Consider the following 22,350-nt stretch of genomic DNA (forward strand, 5'->3'; position numbering starts at 1 on the left):
AGTGTTTTTATTTAGTGTAAAATGTTTAATCGGTTCGAAAACATGTGTTTATCGGTATATTTGAAAACTACAAATGGTGGCAGACTGTGTTAAACACGTAAAGTTTCGGAAAATGAGTTAACACTAAAAAATATACAAAATACTGTCAGGAACTCACTCAATATATGTTACCGTGACATAGGCAGACATGTATTCGGTGGTTTTTAACTGTATTCTGTATAGTTTTTTAGTTTTAATTCATTTTCCCAAACTTTACGTGTTTAACACAGAGTATACCGCCATTTGTAATTTTCAAATATAGCAGTAAACGCTGCGTTTTTCGAGCCGAATAAACATTTTACATTAAAAAAACAAAAAATTATCCATTTTGGTAATAAAGTAACATATCTTGCCTTTGATAATATTTGTTATACATTTATTTTTTGACAAATTTTTCGAATCTATATGTACAGTATTGCAAACCCAATAAAAACACTAAAAAATACCCAATTAAGTAGAAAAGTAACTTATCTTGCCTTTGAAAATATTTACTTGTTATATATTTCCTTTTCTTGACAGCTTTTTCAAGTCTTTGTGCAAGTACAAATCCAAAGGGGGGGGGGTATTTTTCTGTCTAATTTATTTTTGGTTCCGCGCTTAAATTTAAATTTCACGATATCCTTTTTTTTGGGGGGGGGTATTTTTTTTACATTAGGTCCACCTCCACAATTTTCAACTATGCTGAATAAGAAAATCCCATTTAAAATTTGCAGAGGCAAGTAGTTTTCAAGATATAAAGACCTGTAATATGCACTATAATTCACTGGCGGCCATGAATAAACACTCCCAACCTCCCCATATTAAGAACGGCTTTCGGAATGAACAACACCCATGTCTAACCGCGTGTTTTAACCTTTTACCTGATTTTCTTCTTTTAAAAACGGCTTTTGGAATAAATACCACCATTATCCCCATGTTAAGAACGGCTTTCGGAATAAACACCCCCAACCTACCCATGTTAAAAATTGTGGAGGTGTACTTAATGTGAAAACTTATCTTTTGTTTTTTTTTTTAATAAATTGTTAGTTGAAAGCACAGAATAGTGAAAAAACACCATTCCCTCCCCTTGGTAAGAATGTGTGAAAAAATAACAGTTTTCTTGGTAGAAACTTTTCTGTATTTCACCTAACAATTTCTGGTGCTAATGCACTTACTGATCCGCGCTATTTTTTAAATCGTATTTCCAAGTTTAATTACAGTTTTATGATATGTTTTTATTTTATTCAATTGTAAGGTTAAAGTACAGAATAGGTACAAAACACCCCCTCCCCATGTTAAGAACGGCATTTACAATAGTAACGTTATTATTTCAGCACGGATCACTCTCTGCATGAGTACCAAATAGTTTTATTTATTTATTTATTTATTTCAGCCATTCTTATCATAGAGAGGGGATGGTGTTTTATAAATATTGTGTTCTTTAAACTAACAATTTATTATTAACAAAAGATATTGTGAAATTATAAAAAAGTAAAAAGATATTGTGAAAGTTGAATTTAAACAAACAACGTGAACGGCGCGTTCAACATTGTAGCCGGAGCTTATTTGGCAATAAGGTCACGTTAGTCGATTAATGGGTGCTAATGCACTTACTGATCCGCGCAATTTTTTAAATCGTATTTCCAAGTTTAATTAAAGTTTTGTTTTTTTGGTATTTTTTTTTTAGATTAGGTCCACAATTGTCTTTTAAATGACGACTTTTCTAGGTTTCCGACTATGCTGAATACGGAAATAGCATTAAAATTTTGCAGAAATAAGTAGTTATCGAGATATAAATAGTTGTTTTATGCATTGTATTCTTTGGTGCCCATCTTTGTTACGCGCGTAGATTTGTCTATGACGCGCGTAAAAAAGATGGCCGCCAGAGATTACAATACATTATACAACTTTTTATATTTCGATAACTACTTATTTCTGCAAAATTTCAATGCGATTTCCGTATTCAGTATAGTCGAAAACCTATCCAAGTCGTCATTTAAAAGAAAATTGTGGAGGTGGACCTAATCTTAAAATTTACCGTTTTTTTTTCAATTGTAAGGTGCAGAATAGGTACAAAACACCCTCTTCTCCCCATGTTTATAATGGCTTTTTAAATAATAACGTTATTATTTCAGCACGGATCAATAAGTGCATGAGTACCCAATTTCTTTAATAAAGAAAAAGCATTCATATTTTCTTATATAAAAACAACTTCTGTAAAAAGAAAAGAAAGAAAGAAAAAGTGTACTTTCAATTTTGTTAAAAAAGGTTTTCTTAAAAACAAAACAAAAAAAACTACGGTAAAAAAGCAAAAAAAACAAAAACAAAAAAAAACATTAAGCGGTACTCATGCAGAGAGTGATCCGTGCTGTAATAATAACGTTATTATTTAAAAAGCCATTCTTAACATGGGGAGGGGAGGGTGTTTTGTACCTAATCCGTACTTTAATTTTACAATTGAATAAAAAAACATATAAAACTTTAATTGAACGTGTAAATACGATTTAAAAGATAGCGCGGATCACTCTCTGCATCAGCACCAAAGATTATTTAAGCACGTTACCAATCCGTAAATTTTTTTCGAAAAAAAACCCCCGTACTTTCACCTAACAATTTATAGTTTTAATAATAAAAAAGTTCATATTTTCTTATATCGAAACAACTGTTTAAAAAAAACAAAAAAAAAACAAAAAACAAAAAAAAACAATAAAAAACAAAAAACAAAAACAAAAATACGACTTCGACTTTTTTGCTTCAACTCAAAACGCAAGCGAGCAACCTTTTTTTGCCTGATATAATAAAGAAAACATTTTTAAATTAAAGAATTTGGAAGATAAACAAATGAATTATGTTTTTTACTTATCGAGTAAACAGAAAATGAAATCTAATTCGTTTCGTCAAATCGTGGTGTGTAAAATGAATTGAAACGGAAGTTCAGTTCTACCAACAAAACAGGCCCCCAGTATCGGCTTACGAAAATATTTATAATTGGCGATCTTAATTTATTTTAATAACATAGAAACATCCCTCGACTCTAAAGATAGGTTGTCTGAAAATTTCAAATAAATTGGTAATGCAGAAATATGGTTTTATCGATTTTGAACGAACCAAGAATTACATTTTTATATATAGAGATATGCAGATTGCTTATGTATCATTACATAATTAACCCTGTATTGATTATTATATATTACGAGCAATAATTTTCCCGGTGGCTAATTCGCAAGAAAAATAAAAAAATAAAATATTATAATGATAATGCCGTTTATCAAATTCCATCTGTGTTTGTTGACAATATCACGTCAGCTGATATTTAGGCTTGACGATGAATGCCTTGGAAAAGTCACTTCTAATTAAGGTTTAGGTTTAAAATATGCAAACGAAGAAATGATTTGCGGCAATTTTAAATGGTACTTCTTTTTATATCGTAAATTGAACTCCTTAATAAAAAAAATTAAAATGAAATGCTGAAAATTAAAATAAAAGGCTTGAACAAGGAATCGTTCGATCTATTGTCAAATGCACTACCATTAAGCTATGTCTCTAGATGACAATAATTCTGTTTTTTTTTGTCATTTTTATTTTTTAAAGAATAAATGATTTGCAGAGATTTTATTATTTCCCTTTGCCAGTTTAACGTAAAATATTCTCTTGTAAATATTCTTTTTATCTAAAATAAACACTATTTTTAGGATAGGATTTTTTTGCTTTTCGATACTTATCGGATGAATTTCTGCACAAAACATATCCAAGAACACTACCAGACATATCAATTACCTTTGTATGAAATTTACAAAAAACAGCCTCAGCCGTTTCGGAACCTATGAGGAAAAAACTCATACTGGCTATATATATATATATATATATATATATATATATATTACTAGCAGTTCAGCCCAGCTTTGCTCTGGCCCTATGTACTGTTCATAACTTAATTGTACACACACACACACACGCATATATATATATATATATATATATATATATATATATATATATATATATATATATATATATATATATATATTAAAACGTTTAACTCATGTCCAAGTAATCTACATTTAAAATTTCAAGTGTTTACACCCAAAATTGTCGGAGGAGTTTGGTAGAATCTGCAAAGGTCAACTATTTCAACGTTGACCTCTTGGCAGCAAAATTTTCGCTCCAAAACTGATTAAAAAGCTTGCTGCATTTCTGAATACCATTTATGTAAAAGTTCAAATGCTTAGACCCAAAATTGGCTGAATAGTTTCCTAGAGACCACAAAGGTACACATCTTTTGAACTTTGACTCCTTGGCAGGTAAATTTTCGGCCAAAAGCCGATTAAAAAGCTTGCCCTATGTCTGAATACACTTTAGGTCAAATTGAAAATGTTTAGACAAAACATTGGCCGAATAGTTTGTTAGAGACCGCAGAGGTCAATTTGTTTTAAATTTGCCCCAATGTTTTAGACTCAAATCAAATAAAAAAGTTTGATCCATATCCAAGTAACCTACATCTTACATTTCAAGTGTTTAGACGCAAAATTGGCGGAGGAGTTTGGTAGAGTTTCCAAACATAAAATCGTTGAACTTTGACCCCTCGGAGCCAAATTTCTAGCCGAAAACCGAATAAAGATTTTCATAAATATCGATACCCCTTATGTTAAATCTCGAGTCTTTAGACTGAAAATTGATACAGTAGTTTGGTAAGGAAATGTACATACACAGACACACAGACAATTTCAATTACATATATAGTAATTTATAAAATATATATGGCGATTAAGCTACACTGAATATTCCGCGTTTCATCCACTCTAGGATTCTTCAGGCTTATGCGCGAATTTTGTGGTTGTCTGTCGTTTTTATATATGCACCTTCTATTGAGATTTTAGTTAGCCAATCAGCTTTCTAGTATCCACTGCGCCCTTTCTATCAGACAATGAACATGCACTTACAGGACAAAGCCCCATTTGACCTCTGGTTGACCTGATTCTTTGTGTATGCTCTATTTAGCCTGGATATCTAGTGTCTTGACCTATTTTAAATCTAGGTTAGTTTTTTTTAAATTCTTTTATGTTATATATATATATGTGTGTGTGTATGTGTGTGTGTGATAGTTTATGTATATGCATGTTTATTTATTTTATTTATTTATTTGCTTATTTTATATTGTTTTTGTTAGTTTTAAAGTTATTTTGTATCTCTATCCTAGAGTAAATTTTATCCTGTGAACACAGTTGTTCGCTATTTCTCCCCTACAGTTTAATAGACGTTGGGGTTCTTTAAAGTACAGGACAGCAAATTTTTCATCAAGGCATAATTTGCATGGGTCGTCTAGGTCTCTACAGGTGTTTGCTTGTCTTACTATTTTCCATTTGACTACCGGCGAACGTCCGCTTTCCTTGAGTTTCCAGCATTTGTTTGCTAGCTCTACCTACGTATTGAGCACTTTTGAATAAATACTTAAAGTTTACGCATAACTTTATACTTTCGTATATAAATTTATGCGAGTAAATGAAGTAGTTTATATAATTTTATAAAAGACTAAATCTTTAACAAAGCAAAACTTAGCAAGATATAAGGCCCTACACTAGTCAGAGGAGCAAACAATAATATTAACATGAAAGATGAAGAATAAAAGTTATATATAACTTTATTGTATCATCAGAACAATAAAGAATAGTTAAAGAAAAAATTAAGAGAAACCTTTTTAGGCCATGGCATTTCAAAGCAAAATGTTTCTCATCAGAAGAGAAAGGCCAGAATTATACAAAATACAAATATAGAAAAACTAGGTTAGATTTAGATATGAAATGAGAATGAAAGAATGGAGTAAAATAGTAAATAATAATTAATAGTAGGCACAACGTACAAGCGTAAATAGGAGGGGTAGTATATATGCAAGTTATATATGACTTATTCCTCATCTTTCCTTTTAATATATATATATATACACACATGTGTGTGTGTGTGTGTGTGCATGAGATGCCTTAAAGTGTTCGACTGAGCTTCAGTCTATGGTCCCCCCTCGCCTAACTTTCACAAGAAACACTCGTCTAGCTGTACACACTATCAATAATTCCCCCCCACTCTTTATCTGTTCCTAAACCTAAACGTAGATTTCATGAAAAAAAGCTTCTTTCTTAGAACTGCACGCCTGTGGACTTGTCTTCCGTTTTCCTGCTTTCCGGCTGACTGCAATATGGTTGTGTTCAAGTCTAATGTAAATACGTTCTTGATGAGCCTTCCGTATAAGTTATCAAATTTACCAAATTTTCATTACTAATGATTACTATATTGTCAAATTTCTACTGTACACTCTTTAACCCTTATCCTTGAGTGGTCTCTTGGCCTTGATAATGTGATGATGCCTATGTAAAAAAAAAGTTTCCAGACCTTTTTCATATGAGCACTTATATTGATAGTACGCGTATGAAACACTAGTCCTCTTTGAAGTAATCTTCTCCGGTTGCAATACACTTGCACTGTTGCAACAACTTCTGAAAGATCCAATGGAAGTCCTCTTGTCTGAACGTGTCTAAAGTTTTCCTATAGATTAGGGAGTAATTAAAAGTTAGAGAGCAAGATATGGACTAGTCTGTGATAAGATAGAGCACTCTTGCGACAAACTTCGCACAAATCTTCAGCATCTTTGGTTCCTCGTGAATAACTGTGCGTGCAGTTCCCACACTGACATCAAATTGTGCACATTGTCTGTATAGTCACACACGGTTCTTATCCGTGAAATTCGTTATTTGGCCAATCAGCTCTAATGTTCTGACTTCCTTACTCCTTGCACACCTTTAATGATCCCTTACAGACTCCATATCTTCCTTGAATCACTTATGCCACTCAAAAACTGATACTTGATTCATGCAAGATGCTTCAAAAGCTGTTTGAAGCATTTCATACGTTTCTGTGGCATTTTTGAAATTCGCCAGCTGTGATAATCAGGCTTTAGTACAGTGTATTCCAATTCCTGCTATAGCTGTTCATATGAACCTGAAATCAATAATAGGCCAGTCGTCTCATAAGATGTATAGCAATAGGATACTGAATTTTCAAGATCTACGACAATTTTAAATTTTCAAGAGTTGATGATAATTTTAAATGCCTGTACAAAACAGTCTGGAAACTTATTGAAGGCATCTCACACACACACATACACAAACGCATATTTGTAAAACTCAAATCGTCTTGCTTGGGCGTTGAAACCACCCATCTGGTTTGCAGCTTCCAGTTGGAAAATTCTGCGCATGCGTAGTAAAATAAAAACTAAATAATGAAACTTATTTTTTATTGACATATTTTTCGCGTTTAAAATATGCAAATACATACAAAACTAAACCCCTACTTCTTTTATCAGCAATTTACGAATTTTATTTGTATCTTTCATTGCAATTTGGAATCGTTTTCAAACAAAAACAAGGCAAATATGTTTACGATTTAATCTATTTTAAAGTCTGTTTTATATTTTGTAATTAATGTTTAACAACCTTAAAATTATTCAGTTTGCACAGTTGTTGAAACCGTGTTAACAAAACGAAACTACTTAACTTAACACATAATACCATCTAACTTTTTTTTTTATAAATGGAAGATAAAAAATCGTAAAATAAGTAACTGCTACCAAAGAAAAGAAAAGGGACATATATATATATTTTCGATAGAAATTAAAACCATTTAACTGGTAAATCCTATTTCTTACTGTAACCGGAACCAAACGCAATAGCAGTTACTTTTCTTACGTATTTACTTTAATTTTTACGATTAATAAAATTCAAAATTTACATTTATTTATTACATTCCGTAATTGGCAGTTTACAGACATTAAAATTACTTGCAAATGTCTATTAATACTTTGAAGACTACGCAAACAATAGACTCTCTAGTCTATTAAAAACAAGCAAAAGTTATAACCGTTGACGTCAGACAAATTTAACGGTACGAATGACCACTAATGTAGGTTTGTTATTAAAACAAATATAATAGAAGTTTTGGTAAATTTTTACTTTGTTTCCACCTTAACATTTTTCTTTAAAATGACGAAAGTCATGTAATTCCTTACGTTAAAAGTTGTGGTCATTGTTGTACGCGCAAGCGCGCACATTTTTGTCATAATATACCTACTACTCCATAGCTATAAGATATACTAACCCAATAGGTCACGGGCAGTCTAGTATATATATAAGTGGCGATTTTGAAGGCACCGAATTTTAAATTAAAATAAATCACATAAAATTTTTTATATATACATACATATATTAATATGTGGCTTATTCCTAAAATATAAGTTTTGGCATTTACAATTTAAATAGAATTTGGTGCATAAGACTCTGCAGCTCGCATGTGTATGCCAATCTAGAGATCTCATTTCACAAGTTCTACGTTAAAATTAGGCTGCATTTCGGAAATAACGCGTAGAATATTGTCTTCCAAGTGGTCCATTGTATCTGGTTTATCAGCGTTGACATAAGACTTTACATATCCCCAAAGAAAATAATCTAATGGTGCTAAATCTTGCGAGCTAATGCGCAGTTGACAGGTGCATTTCGTGAAATTATTCGTTCAGCAAATGTTTTCCTAAGTAAAATGATCGTATCACGCTGTGTGTCGCATGTGGCTCCGTTCTGTTGAAATAGAATGCCTACAGCATTAATTAATAATTCCTTCCGGTTGAGTTACGAAGAATTTGATAATCACTTTTTGTATCGCTTACTTTCGATTGTTACGTTCTTATCATCATCAACTTAGAAGATATATCGACCAATGATTCCACCAGCCTTTAACGCAGACCAAACAGTGACTTTCTCTGGGTGTAATGGTGTTTCAAGCATAGATTGTTGATTATTATCGCTACAAATTCGGCAATTCTGTTGATTGGCATAGATATTTTAACAAAAAAGTGTTCTTTATTACTGAAGAAAATTTTGAAAGGAAACTGTGAATCAACGCCAATGTTTTCTTCAGCTCATTCATAAAATGGACGGCGCGAGTAATGATCATTTGGCTTCACCTCCTGCATAAGTTGAATCTTGTTAGTACGCCAACCATCATCTTTACGCAAACTTCTCCATAAAGTAGAAGGGCACAAGTTTAATTGTCGAGTACGTTGACGAATTGGCGCATTCGCAGCATCATTAGCACCACGCTGTACAACAGCAATCGCATACCTTGTGTGCACTAAACGACTTTTAATAGGATAAGAATAATCGCTTGGATTGAACCTAGTGCGAAAACGATTCTCAGTTTCTTTAATTAATCGTTTTGATGATCTATTATGAGTAGGGATATGACAACATCATATTCTTTTCCTTGTTTTGATTCTCAGGTATATATCGATTGATATCTTATATTTTTTTATGCAGAGTGAGGTAGTTCTCGGTTGATTCATTGGGTCTAACTGTGTCGGATATATATTCGAAGGTCAAAACAATGAAAACAATATGCTGTTGTCATAGCCCTAATTATGAGAACCATACAACTCACGTAAGGCAGAACGTGTTGTTCGAATTGAACCCCGATTTTCAAAATATATTTACATAATTGCGATACGTTGTGAAAATAACCCAAATGAGAGGAGTAGTCTAAATAATACGATGAAACGGAATCCCATTTGACTTAAATTGTGTTTCAAAGATTTATTGCACAAAATATCCATCAAAATGCATGATTTAGAATATTCCTTCCCTTCGTCCTCTCGAAAGAATAATAAAAAATTAGTTTATATGAATAAAATTTGTTGTATATGACAAAGGAAGCTATAGAAAATTTTTTATTTGGTGTGAATAAAGTAATATCCATATAATCCAGTTTATTGTTTGCAGAATAAATGAGATTACGATTTTTTTTACTTTTAGAGATTTCGAAAGATTTTTAAAATACGTATGCTTCATCTTATTAGTGACTGGTGGTTTATGAAATTGGTTAACGATTAAGAATTGTGTGTGTATTCGAGTCAGACAGCGAAAAAGACGATTGACTGAGATACGCCCACAGGCAGACGTCGATTCGTTTATATCTATTCCTATCGCGAGAGGCAAGGGTGGTCGACGGCGTCGAGATAGAAGCGATCCAGAACCGAATGAAACCGAAGGAAATAGGGCAATAATAAGGCAAATTGAGATAATAATGGGTTTAGAACAAAGTCGATTACAAGTCAAAAAGACCGTTTAGTCAAAACAAATCGATAACAAAGGAAATAAAATGAGAGAAAATCAAAAGAAACAATAAAAAAAGAAGAAAAACAAGAAAATGCTGAGAAATAAATATTGAAACAAAAAATCATATAGTTCTGGTCTTTCTGTCTCTTGCTTACATATAGGCTCCAAAATCGCGCGACATAATTTCAGTAAATTTGTCATGATATGTAAGGTCGGGCGTGTAACAGACTAAAATGTAGACTAACCTTCCTCCCAAAATTACTACTACTGTTAATTAATTTCTTTTTTTATGAATTTATATAGCTGGTAATCAGAATTGCACAAATAATTTGCATAAAAATATTCATACAACCGTGTATCTATTAATCATAAATGTACTCTACTAATGCTCCTAATACTGATAATGCAATATATATATATATATATATATATATATATATATATATATAATTATTTGAGATGAAGAAGTCATTTAATTTCCTGAAATTTAAAATGGCGTACTTTAAGGTAAATTAAAAATGCCGTAATAGAAACATGTTATAGGTTATTTACTGTTTCTCTTCCAATTTTCATATGAAAATCATGTAAGAACGCTCGTTATTTCCTTTTGACAGATTGATTGTTGCTATTTCTTATGATGAACTAAGGGCAAAATAGATGCACTAACTGATAATAATTAAGTGATTAATTTTGCGTTACGAAACAGATACTGCTAAGAATTGTAAATGTCAACAAAATTAAAGGAATGAATTATAATATAGTAAAACCTGGAACTTTGGAATACAGAATTTGTCAATAATTCACTATATTAACCAGTAATTAAATTGAGATTCTTCAATAAGGATTGGTATATATTATAAGGAAATAAAGTATATTTCCGCAGAAATATATATGCACACATATATATTATAATATATATATATACCTATCATAATATATATATATATATATATATCATAATATATATACCATAATATACATATACATATATATCATAATATACATATACATATATTTCATAATATACATATACATATATTTCATAATATACATATACATATATATCATAATATACATATACATATATATCATAATATACATATACATATATATCATAATATACATATACATATATATCATAATATATATATATCATAATATACATATATATCATAATATATATATCATAATATACATATATATCATAATATATATATCATAATATACATATACATATATATATATAATAATATATATATCATAATATACATATCATAATATACATATCATAATATACATATCATAATATACATATATATCATAATATACATATACATATATATAAAAATATATATATCATAATATACATATACATCATAATATACATATATATCAGATATACATATATATCATAATATACATATACATATATATCATAATATATATATCATAATATACATATACATCATAATATACATATATATCAGATATACATATATATCATAATATACATATACATATATATCATAATATATATATATGATAATATACCTATATATCATAATATACATATACATATATATCATAATATATATATATATATATCATAATATACCTATGCATATATATATCATAATATATATATATATCATAATATACATAGATATATATATCACAATATATATCATAATATACATATACATATATATATCATAATATACATATATATATCATAATATACATATCATAATATACATATATATATATCAGATTATACATATACATATATATATATCATAATATACATATACATATGTATATATCATAATATACATATATATATATATCATAATATACATATATATATATATCATAATATACATATATATATATATCATAATATACATATATATATATATATCATAATATACATATACATATACATATATATCATAATATATATCATAATATACATATACATACATATATATCATAATATATATATATATCATGATATACATATATCATAATATACATATATCATAATATATATATCATAATATACATATACATATATCATAATATACATATATCATAATATACATATACATATATCATAATATACATATATCATAATATATATATATATATATATATATATAATAATATACATATATAGATATATAATATATATATCATAATATTCATATACATATATATATATCATAATATACATATACATATATCATAATATATATATAATAATATACATATATAGATATATCATAATATATATATCATAATATTCATATACATATATATATATCATAATATACATATGCATATATATATCACATTAAACATATATATCATAATATATATATCATAATATACATATATATATCAGAATATACATATACATCATAATATACATATATATATATATCACAATATACATATACATATATATATAATATATATATATATATATATCATAATATACATATACATATATCATAATATATATATATCATAATATACATATATATCATAATATATATATATATATATCATAATATACATATATCATAATATACATATATCATAATATACATAATAATATACATATATCATAATATACATATGCATATCATAATATATATATAATATACATATATTTCATAATATATATATAATATACATATATATCATAATATATATATATGTATATGTATATTATGATATACATATATGATATATATATGTATATGTATATTATGATATATATATTATGATATACATATGTATATGTATATTATGATATATATTATGAAATATATATGTATATGTATATTATGATATATATATTATGAAATATATATGTATATGTATATTATGATATATATATTATGATATATATATGTATATGTATATTATGATATATATCATAATATATATATATAAATATCACAATATAAATATACATATATATTTCATAATATATATATATCATAATATACATATACATATATATCATAATATATATATATCATAATATACATATACATATACAGTGATGATCATATTTATTGGCACGGTAAAATAAAAGTTAAATTTTGTCTAATAAATTCTAAAAAAGGGATTAAATTAAAGAAAATAACAAAGTATATTATGTATTTTTAACTGGCCTTTCCGATGCAGCAATCGGATTTTAGAAAAAATAAATAACAAAGGAACAACAAACATAATTGCAAAAAACCCTCGTTCAAAATTATTGGCACGATTTATTTAATAATCAATTGTATAGCCTTTGGCCTTGATTACCTTCCTCAGTCGCTTTTCATAGTTTACAACCAAGTTGTTGCACTCTTCAGTAGTAATTTTAGCCCACTCTTCCTGACAATAATCCTCCAATTGAATAAGATTCTAAGGCTTCCTTTGCATTACCCTCAATTTTAATGTTCTCCATAAATTTTCAATTGGATTAAGGTCTGGGCTTTGTGATGGCCACTCCAAAACATTAATATGATTGTCCTCAAGCCATTTCTTAGTCAGTTTAGCCGAATGCTTTGGGTCATTATCTTGCATGAACCACCAACGACGACCAAGTGAGAGCTCTTTAGCAGAGTCTTTCAGGTTTTCATCCAATATTTTAACATAATCTTCCTTTTTTTATGCTACCTGTGACCTTAACAAGTCGCCCTGTTCCAGAGGCAGCAAAGGATCCCCAAAACATCAAACTGCCTCCACCGTGCTTCACTGTGGGTATGGTGTTCTTAGGCAGGAAAGCTTCGCCAGATTTTCTGTAAATATAAGACACTTTATTATGGCCAAATAACTCTATTTTCGTTTCGTCAGTCCATAGAACACGTTTCCAGAATGCAACATCTTTATCAATATGACGTTTTGCAAAGGCTAGCCTTGCTTTCAGGTGCATAGGCTTCAATAAGGGAGTCTTTCTCGGACGACATGCTTTTAAACCAGCTCTCTTCAAAACTCTACCAACTGTATGTCGAGATACATTCACTCCAGAGGTGCTCTGTTCATCAACAATCTCCCCAACAGAGATCCTTGGGTTTTGTTTTACTTGTCGAACAATTTTCCGTTCATCTCTTGGGGAAAGAATCCATTTTCTCCCTCTACCCTCTAAACTCATAACGTGGCCTTGCGATTTGAACTTGTTTATTATGGCTCTAACAGTGGATTTGGGAAGGTTTAGCTTCTTTGAAATCTTATCATAGCCCTCCCCATTGGTATGGCATGCTACAACAAGCTTCCTGACGTCTTCGCTGTGTTCCTTAGTTTTAACCATGGCGATTGAAAATTATAATTTAGTCACTTATAATAGTTTAAATAAATCGCTATCTAAAAATTATCTGAAAAAAATTATTCACTGAATTAGCGTTAAACAAGCTTAATATGGCTATAAAAAAGTTCAGAAAGCACGTAAACCGGAAATTGATTGATATTATACTGATACTAAAAGAAAAACAAAGCCGTGCCAATAATTTTGAACAAGGGTTTTTTGCAATTATGTTTGTTGTTCCTTTGTTATTTATTCTTTCTAAAATCCGATTGCTGCATCGGAAAGGCCAGTTAAAAATACATAATATACTTTGTTATTTTCTTTAATTTAATCCCTTTTTTAGAATTTATTAGAAAAAATTAAACTTTTATTTTACCGTGCCAATAAATATGATCATCACTGTATATATACATATTTATATATATCATATTGTATATATATAATATATATATCATGATATATATATATCATGATATATATATACATATTTATATATATATATCTTATTGTATATATATATATCATGATATATATATCATGATATATATATATATACATATTTATATATATATCATATTGTATATATATATAATAATATACATATACATAGTTATATATATATCATTATATATATCATGATATATATATATATATATACATATTTATATATATCATATTGTATATATATATCATAATAAATATATATCATAATATATATATATTATATATATATATCATATTATATATATATCATATTATATATTTCATAATATATATCATAATAGATATAGATATTATATATATATATCATAATATATACACATATATCGTAATATATATCATAATATATACACATATATCGTAATATATATCATAATATATACACATATATCGTAATATATATCATAATATATACGCATATATCGTAATATATATCATAATATATACGCATATATCGTAATATATATCATAATATATACGCATATATCGTAATATATATCATAATATATACACATATATCGTAATATATATCATAATATATACACATATATCGTAATATATATCATAATATATACACATATATCGTAATATATATCATAATATATACACATATATCGTAATATATATCATAATATATACACATATATCGTAATATATATCATAATATATACACATATATCGTAATATATATCATAATATATACACATATATCGTAATATATATCATAATATATACACATATATCGTAATATATATCATAATATATACACATATATCGTAATATATATCATAATATATACACATACATCGTAACATATATCATAATATATACACATACATCGTAACATATATCATAATATATACACATACATCGTAACATATATCATAATATATACGCATACATCGTAATATATATATACATATTTATCATAATATATATATATACACATATCATAATATATATATACATATATATCATAATATATATATATATCATAATATATATATATATATCATAATATATATATATATATCATAATATATATATATATATCATAATATATATATATATATATCATAATATATATATATATATATCATAATATATATATATATATCATAATATATATATATATATCATAATATATATATATATATCATAATATATATATATATATCATAATATATATATATATATATCATAATATATATATATATATCATAATATATATATATATATCATAATATATATATATATATCATAATATATATATATATATCATAATATATATATATATATATATCATAATATATATATATCATAATATATATATATCATAATATATATATATCATAATATATATATATCATAATATATATATCATAATATATATATCATAATATATATATATCATAATATATATATCATAATATATATATATCATAATATATATATATCATAATATATATATATCATATATATATCATATATATATCATATATATATATCATAATATATATATATATCATAATATATATATATATCATAATATATATATATATATCATAATATATATATATATATCATAATATATATATATATATCATAATATATATATATATCATAATATATATATATCATAATATATATATCATAATATATATATATATATCATAATATATATATATCATAATATATCTATCATAATATATATATATATCATAATATATATATATATCATAATATATATCATAATATATATATATATATCATAATATATATATATATCATAATATATATCATAATATATATATATATATCATAATATATATCATAATATATATATATCATAATATATATATATATCATAATATATATATATATCATAATATATATATATATCATAATATATATATATATCATAATATATATATATATCATAATATATATATATCATAATATATATATATCATAATATATATATATCATAATATATATATCATAATATATATATCATAATATATATATATCATAATATACATATATATATCATAATATATATATATATATCATAATATATATATGTCATAATATACATATATATATCATAATATATATATATATATATCATAATATATATATGTCATAATATACATATATATATCATAATATATATATATATCATAATATATATATATATATCATAATATATATATGTCATAATATACATATATATATCATAATATATATATATATATATCATAATATATATATGTCATAATATACATATATATATATATCATAATATATATATGTCATAATATACATATATATATATATATATATATATATATATATATATATATATTGTAATATATATGTATGTTATGATAATGATTAGTTTTTTTTTGGAAAAAAAAATCCAGCAGATTGCTCAATTAAAAGGAAAATCCGGAAAGTAAGTGCGTATGTTTATTATGTATTTTGTATACAGAAAGCTGTCAGACAAGTCATTGGATTTTACCGTCGGGTTCAAGCCCGATAATTAGGACTGTTTAAGATATCCATATCAAGCTCTCTTCACGAATAATAATCTATTTTGTAACCGGAAGTGGAAAATATAAATATATATATACCTCACGAGTTCACGTTTTACTCTCGTTTTGTTACCTCCTCCCCGTTCATTTATCGGATCATGATGATTTCATTAACTGTTAAAATCTAATTTCGATTGGAATTTTTTTTATATAAAATTTGTTTTTAGACGACGAAACATTTGTCAGTTGATAATTACATTTTAAGAAATTATATATATACCGCTCCCCATGTTGGGGGTACCAAATTGGTTAAAAGGGAAAATTATTTCCAACTCGCATTTAGGTAAAAATGCACTTTTTAAATAATTGAATTCATTCAAAAACATATCGCTAAAACCAAAACAAAACAACATATGCTACAGCGTACATGCGCGTAGCATAAACGGAAGCTGCAAAATGGTGGAAAGAAGTTCGTGAGTTCAGGGGTAAATACCATGCAAACGGTAAATTTGCCCCAAGTTTGACTATCAGATTCGTTGTCAGCGACCTCAATTACCTGTGAAAAAAAAAACAAATTAGAGTGGTCGGTGTTCTGTAGTAACGTATCTGGATATTTACCTTTTTTTTGTTGCTAAAAAAAATAGCATTAATACAGTAAGTAGGTAGGTAAAATTTGCATAGAATGCTCTGCTTTACGGTTGTAAAAATGGAACGGAAATTTGAATTTCGTTCCTTTTTAAATTCGGTACATTTTTACATTACGTCCAACTCATCGTTCAAATTCGACACGTCAACTTTTATAGCTTTTCGGGTATTCTGGCAAGGTTAGGGGTGTCTATTCCTAAAGCCGTTCTTAACATGGGTAGATTGGTAGGTGTGTAAGAAATTTCGTGAAAAATAGTGAATAATTCCACCCCGTCTTTCCAAGCTTATAACTCCTCGAAAAATGTAACTCAAGCCCTAATTTTTTTCCAATTAAAGTAGCAAGGACCAAGGTTTTATTAAAAAAAAACAAAAAAACAAACAAACATGTTTAAAAAAAAAAAGGTTTTAACTTCTGACTTTACAGGTAAATTTCTAAAAAACACTACTTTTTCTGTTTTAAATTTCAATATATTATTTATTGACCTTTTCTCTTCAATTTATAATTCATTTACTTTTTAATAGACATTTTAAAACGGGAGGCGTGAATTATTCTACCCCCTGTCTTTCCAAGCTTATAACTACTCGAAAAATGTAATTCAAGCCCTAATTTTTTTTCAATTAAAGGAGCAAGGACCAAGGTCTCATTAAAAAAAAACTAAAGAAAAAACAAACAACGTGGTTTAAAAAAAAGGTTTTAAACTTTGAACTTTACGGGTAAATTTCTAAAAAACACTACTTTTTTTGTTTTAAATTTGAATATATTACTTATTGACCTTTTCTCTTCAATTTGTGATATATAAAACTTTGGTGTGTAAATTAATTATTTACTTTTTAATAGACACTTGAAAATAGGTGAGGGGCGTGAATTTAAAAAAAAAAAAACGTTTGTCTAAAATATTATATTCGGTTTATTGGAAAGAGCATAAAATTTCACATTGACCCTGAAAATATCGTAAAAATAGAATCAATAGAAAAATTTTGATAGATTTTTAAAGTTTAAAAATTGAAAAATATTGAGTTCGGAAAATTCATTACTGTGTTTCAAAAAATAAAAAAAATATTTCTATTACTTTTAAAACAACTTTAATAGTTTATTTTAGAAGTATAATCCATAAAGAAAATAAACAACTCACTTTTAAAGGAGAAATTACGAGATTTTTATATTTTATTCGCAGTTTCGTGATAGGGGTGTAAAAAATTCCTACAAAAATTCTGATACATCTTCTAGATTGGAGTGTTTATTCATTGTAAACGTACCCGACAACCTATAAATATCGACATTTCCAACATGAATGGTAAGCTGGACTTATGTAAAAATATAACAAAAAGATATACCAAACTGACTTTTTCGTTTAAAGATGGAATTATTTCCCTTTCGTTATTAACTTTTAAAATTTTTTTTTTTTTTAATAAATATTTTGTGTTTTATATACATAAAGTACAATTGTTGAATGTTACTGTTTTGATTATATTCGTTTGGGGGGGGGCACAATTAAATTTCGCTTCGTTTTAATCTTTCTTAATTTTTTAAGTTTCCGTTCCATTTTTACAACAACCGTAAAACAGTGAATACTCAGCGAGTTTTAACGTAATTTATAAGCATATTGAAACACTAAATAAACATGTTTTTTAGTTTTTTGCATAATTAATGATTGAAGTATTTTTCTGTTTATTTTTTTAACATCTGTTAAAAAAATAATTCGTACATTCTCTTGAAAAAAAGAATCAAACTTTTCTCTACTTTCACATGTGTTCCATTTTAACAAACTGAGCCACAGCAACGCGTGGCCGGGTACAGCTAGTATTGATATAAATATATATTATGATAGGTATATATATTATGATATATATATATATTATTATATATATATATTATGATATATATATTATATATATATATAATGATATATCTACATGATGATAAATCTATATATATATAATGATACATATATATTATGTTATATATATATACTATGATATCTATATATAATCTATGAGATATATATTCCATGAGATATGCGTATATACTATGAGATATATACATGTATGGTACGAGATATATATATATATATACTATGATATATATACTATGAGACATATATACACTATGAAATATATATATATACTATGGGATATATATATATATATACTATGAGATATATATACATATAATATATATATATATCATAGTATATATATATCATAGTATCAGATATATATACTATGAGATATATATAGACTATGATATATATATATATACTATGAGATTATATATATATATAATCTCATAGTATATATATATCATAGTATATATATACTATGAGATTATATATATATACTATGAGATTATGTATATATACACTATGAAATTATATATATATACTATGAGATTATATATATACACTATGAAATTATATATATATACTATGAGATTATATATATACACTATGAGATATAAATATATATATGTATATACTATGAGATTATATATATATACTATGAGATTAAATATATATACTCTGAGATTATATATATATATACTATGAGATTATATATACTATGAGATTATATATATATATATACTATGAGATTATATATATATACTATGAGATTTAATATATATACTATGAGATTATATATACTATGAGATTATATATATATATATATATACTATGAGATTATATATATATATACTATGAGATTATATATATATATACTATGAGATTATATATATATATACTATGAGATTATATATATATACTATGAGATTATATATATACTATGAGATTATATATATATACTATGAGATTATATATATACTATGAGATTATATATATATATATACTATGAGATTATATATATATATACTATGAGATTATATATATATATACTATGAGATTATATATATATATACTATGAGATTATATATATATATACTATGAGATTATATATATATATATATATATATATATATATTAAGTAATGTGATTTATAATTTAAAAATTAAAAAAAAATTTTTTAAATTTAAAAATCAAATTTTAATTAAATTAAAAATCAGTTTCATAAGAAGGAACAACAACAAAGTCAATTATCTGTACGAGTAGTCATTTAGATATTTGCTATAGCTTTTTATTTTATATCTATAGCAAATATCTAAATGACTACTTTAAATACAGTTCCTGATTTCAAAAAAAGAAAAACTAAAAGATTCATCTGCCTTACTTTTAATGCTAGGTTTATTTTTGGTGTCTTTTCAATTCAATAGAAATCCTCCTAAATTTGCTGATGAGGAGACTGTGCTTACCAAAAAAACTATGTATAATTGTTCTACGTGACTTCATGTATACCACAAATAAAAAGCACGGATTTCCGAAACGATCGTACAGATAATTGACTTTGTTGTTGTTCCTTCTTATGAAACTGATTTTTAATTTAATTAAAATTTGATTTTTAAATTTTAAAATTTTTTAAAAAAATTTTAAATTATAAATCACATTACTTAATATTGAATTAGCTCTAGGACATTTAACTATCGAGCTTATTATATATCTAAATTACAACGAGCATTTCCTGTATTTTAATTAAACTAGTAATTTCACTATTACATTAAAATACACTTAGCTCTTTAGACTATTATTCTAATCTCCTTTAAATTATATATATATATATATATATATATATATATATATATATATATACTAGCAGAAGTACCCGTCGTTGACTGGGTACAAAAACAGCCTACAGAAAATTGACTGTGATTGATGAAAGTATGTTATGAAACGAAGGGGGTTATAAGATATAAATTTTGATTCTCAAAAATTTTAACCTAAGCAAAATATGATGAAAGTAAAGATAATTTTCCCGAAAATATATGTTTTTATTTCAACTTCGTTTCCATTCGTAGCCAAGAGTGACCAACAAAATGATGTTTCTTTACAAAGAGAATATGTTATATGTACAATAATATAAATATACAATAAATAAATGTTACCATATTCAATTAAATTTACTTTTATGGTAGAAAAGTTCATGTGTTTGTATTTTTAAGTAGTTTGTAAAAACTTTTTTTTTTAATTCACGAACCGGTTAAAACAATCAAAATGGCAGAGACTTTGAAATGGAGAGCCCCGTTTTCAATTTGAAGGAGGGCCACCTGAGCATTCTGTGTTAACAATTTCAGAGAGTTCCGTCAACG

This window comes from Euprymna scolopes, chromosome 3 (assembly GCF_053919585.1).
Source record: "Euprymna scolopes isolate OS-2025 chromosome 3, ASM5391958v1, whole genome shotgun sequence".
NCBI lineage: Eukaryota > Metazoa > Mollusca > Cephalopoda > Sepiida > Sepiolidae > Euprymna > Euprymna scolopes.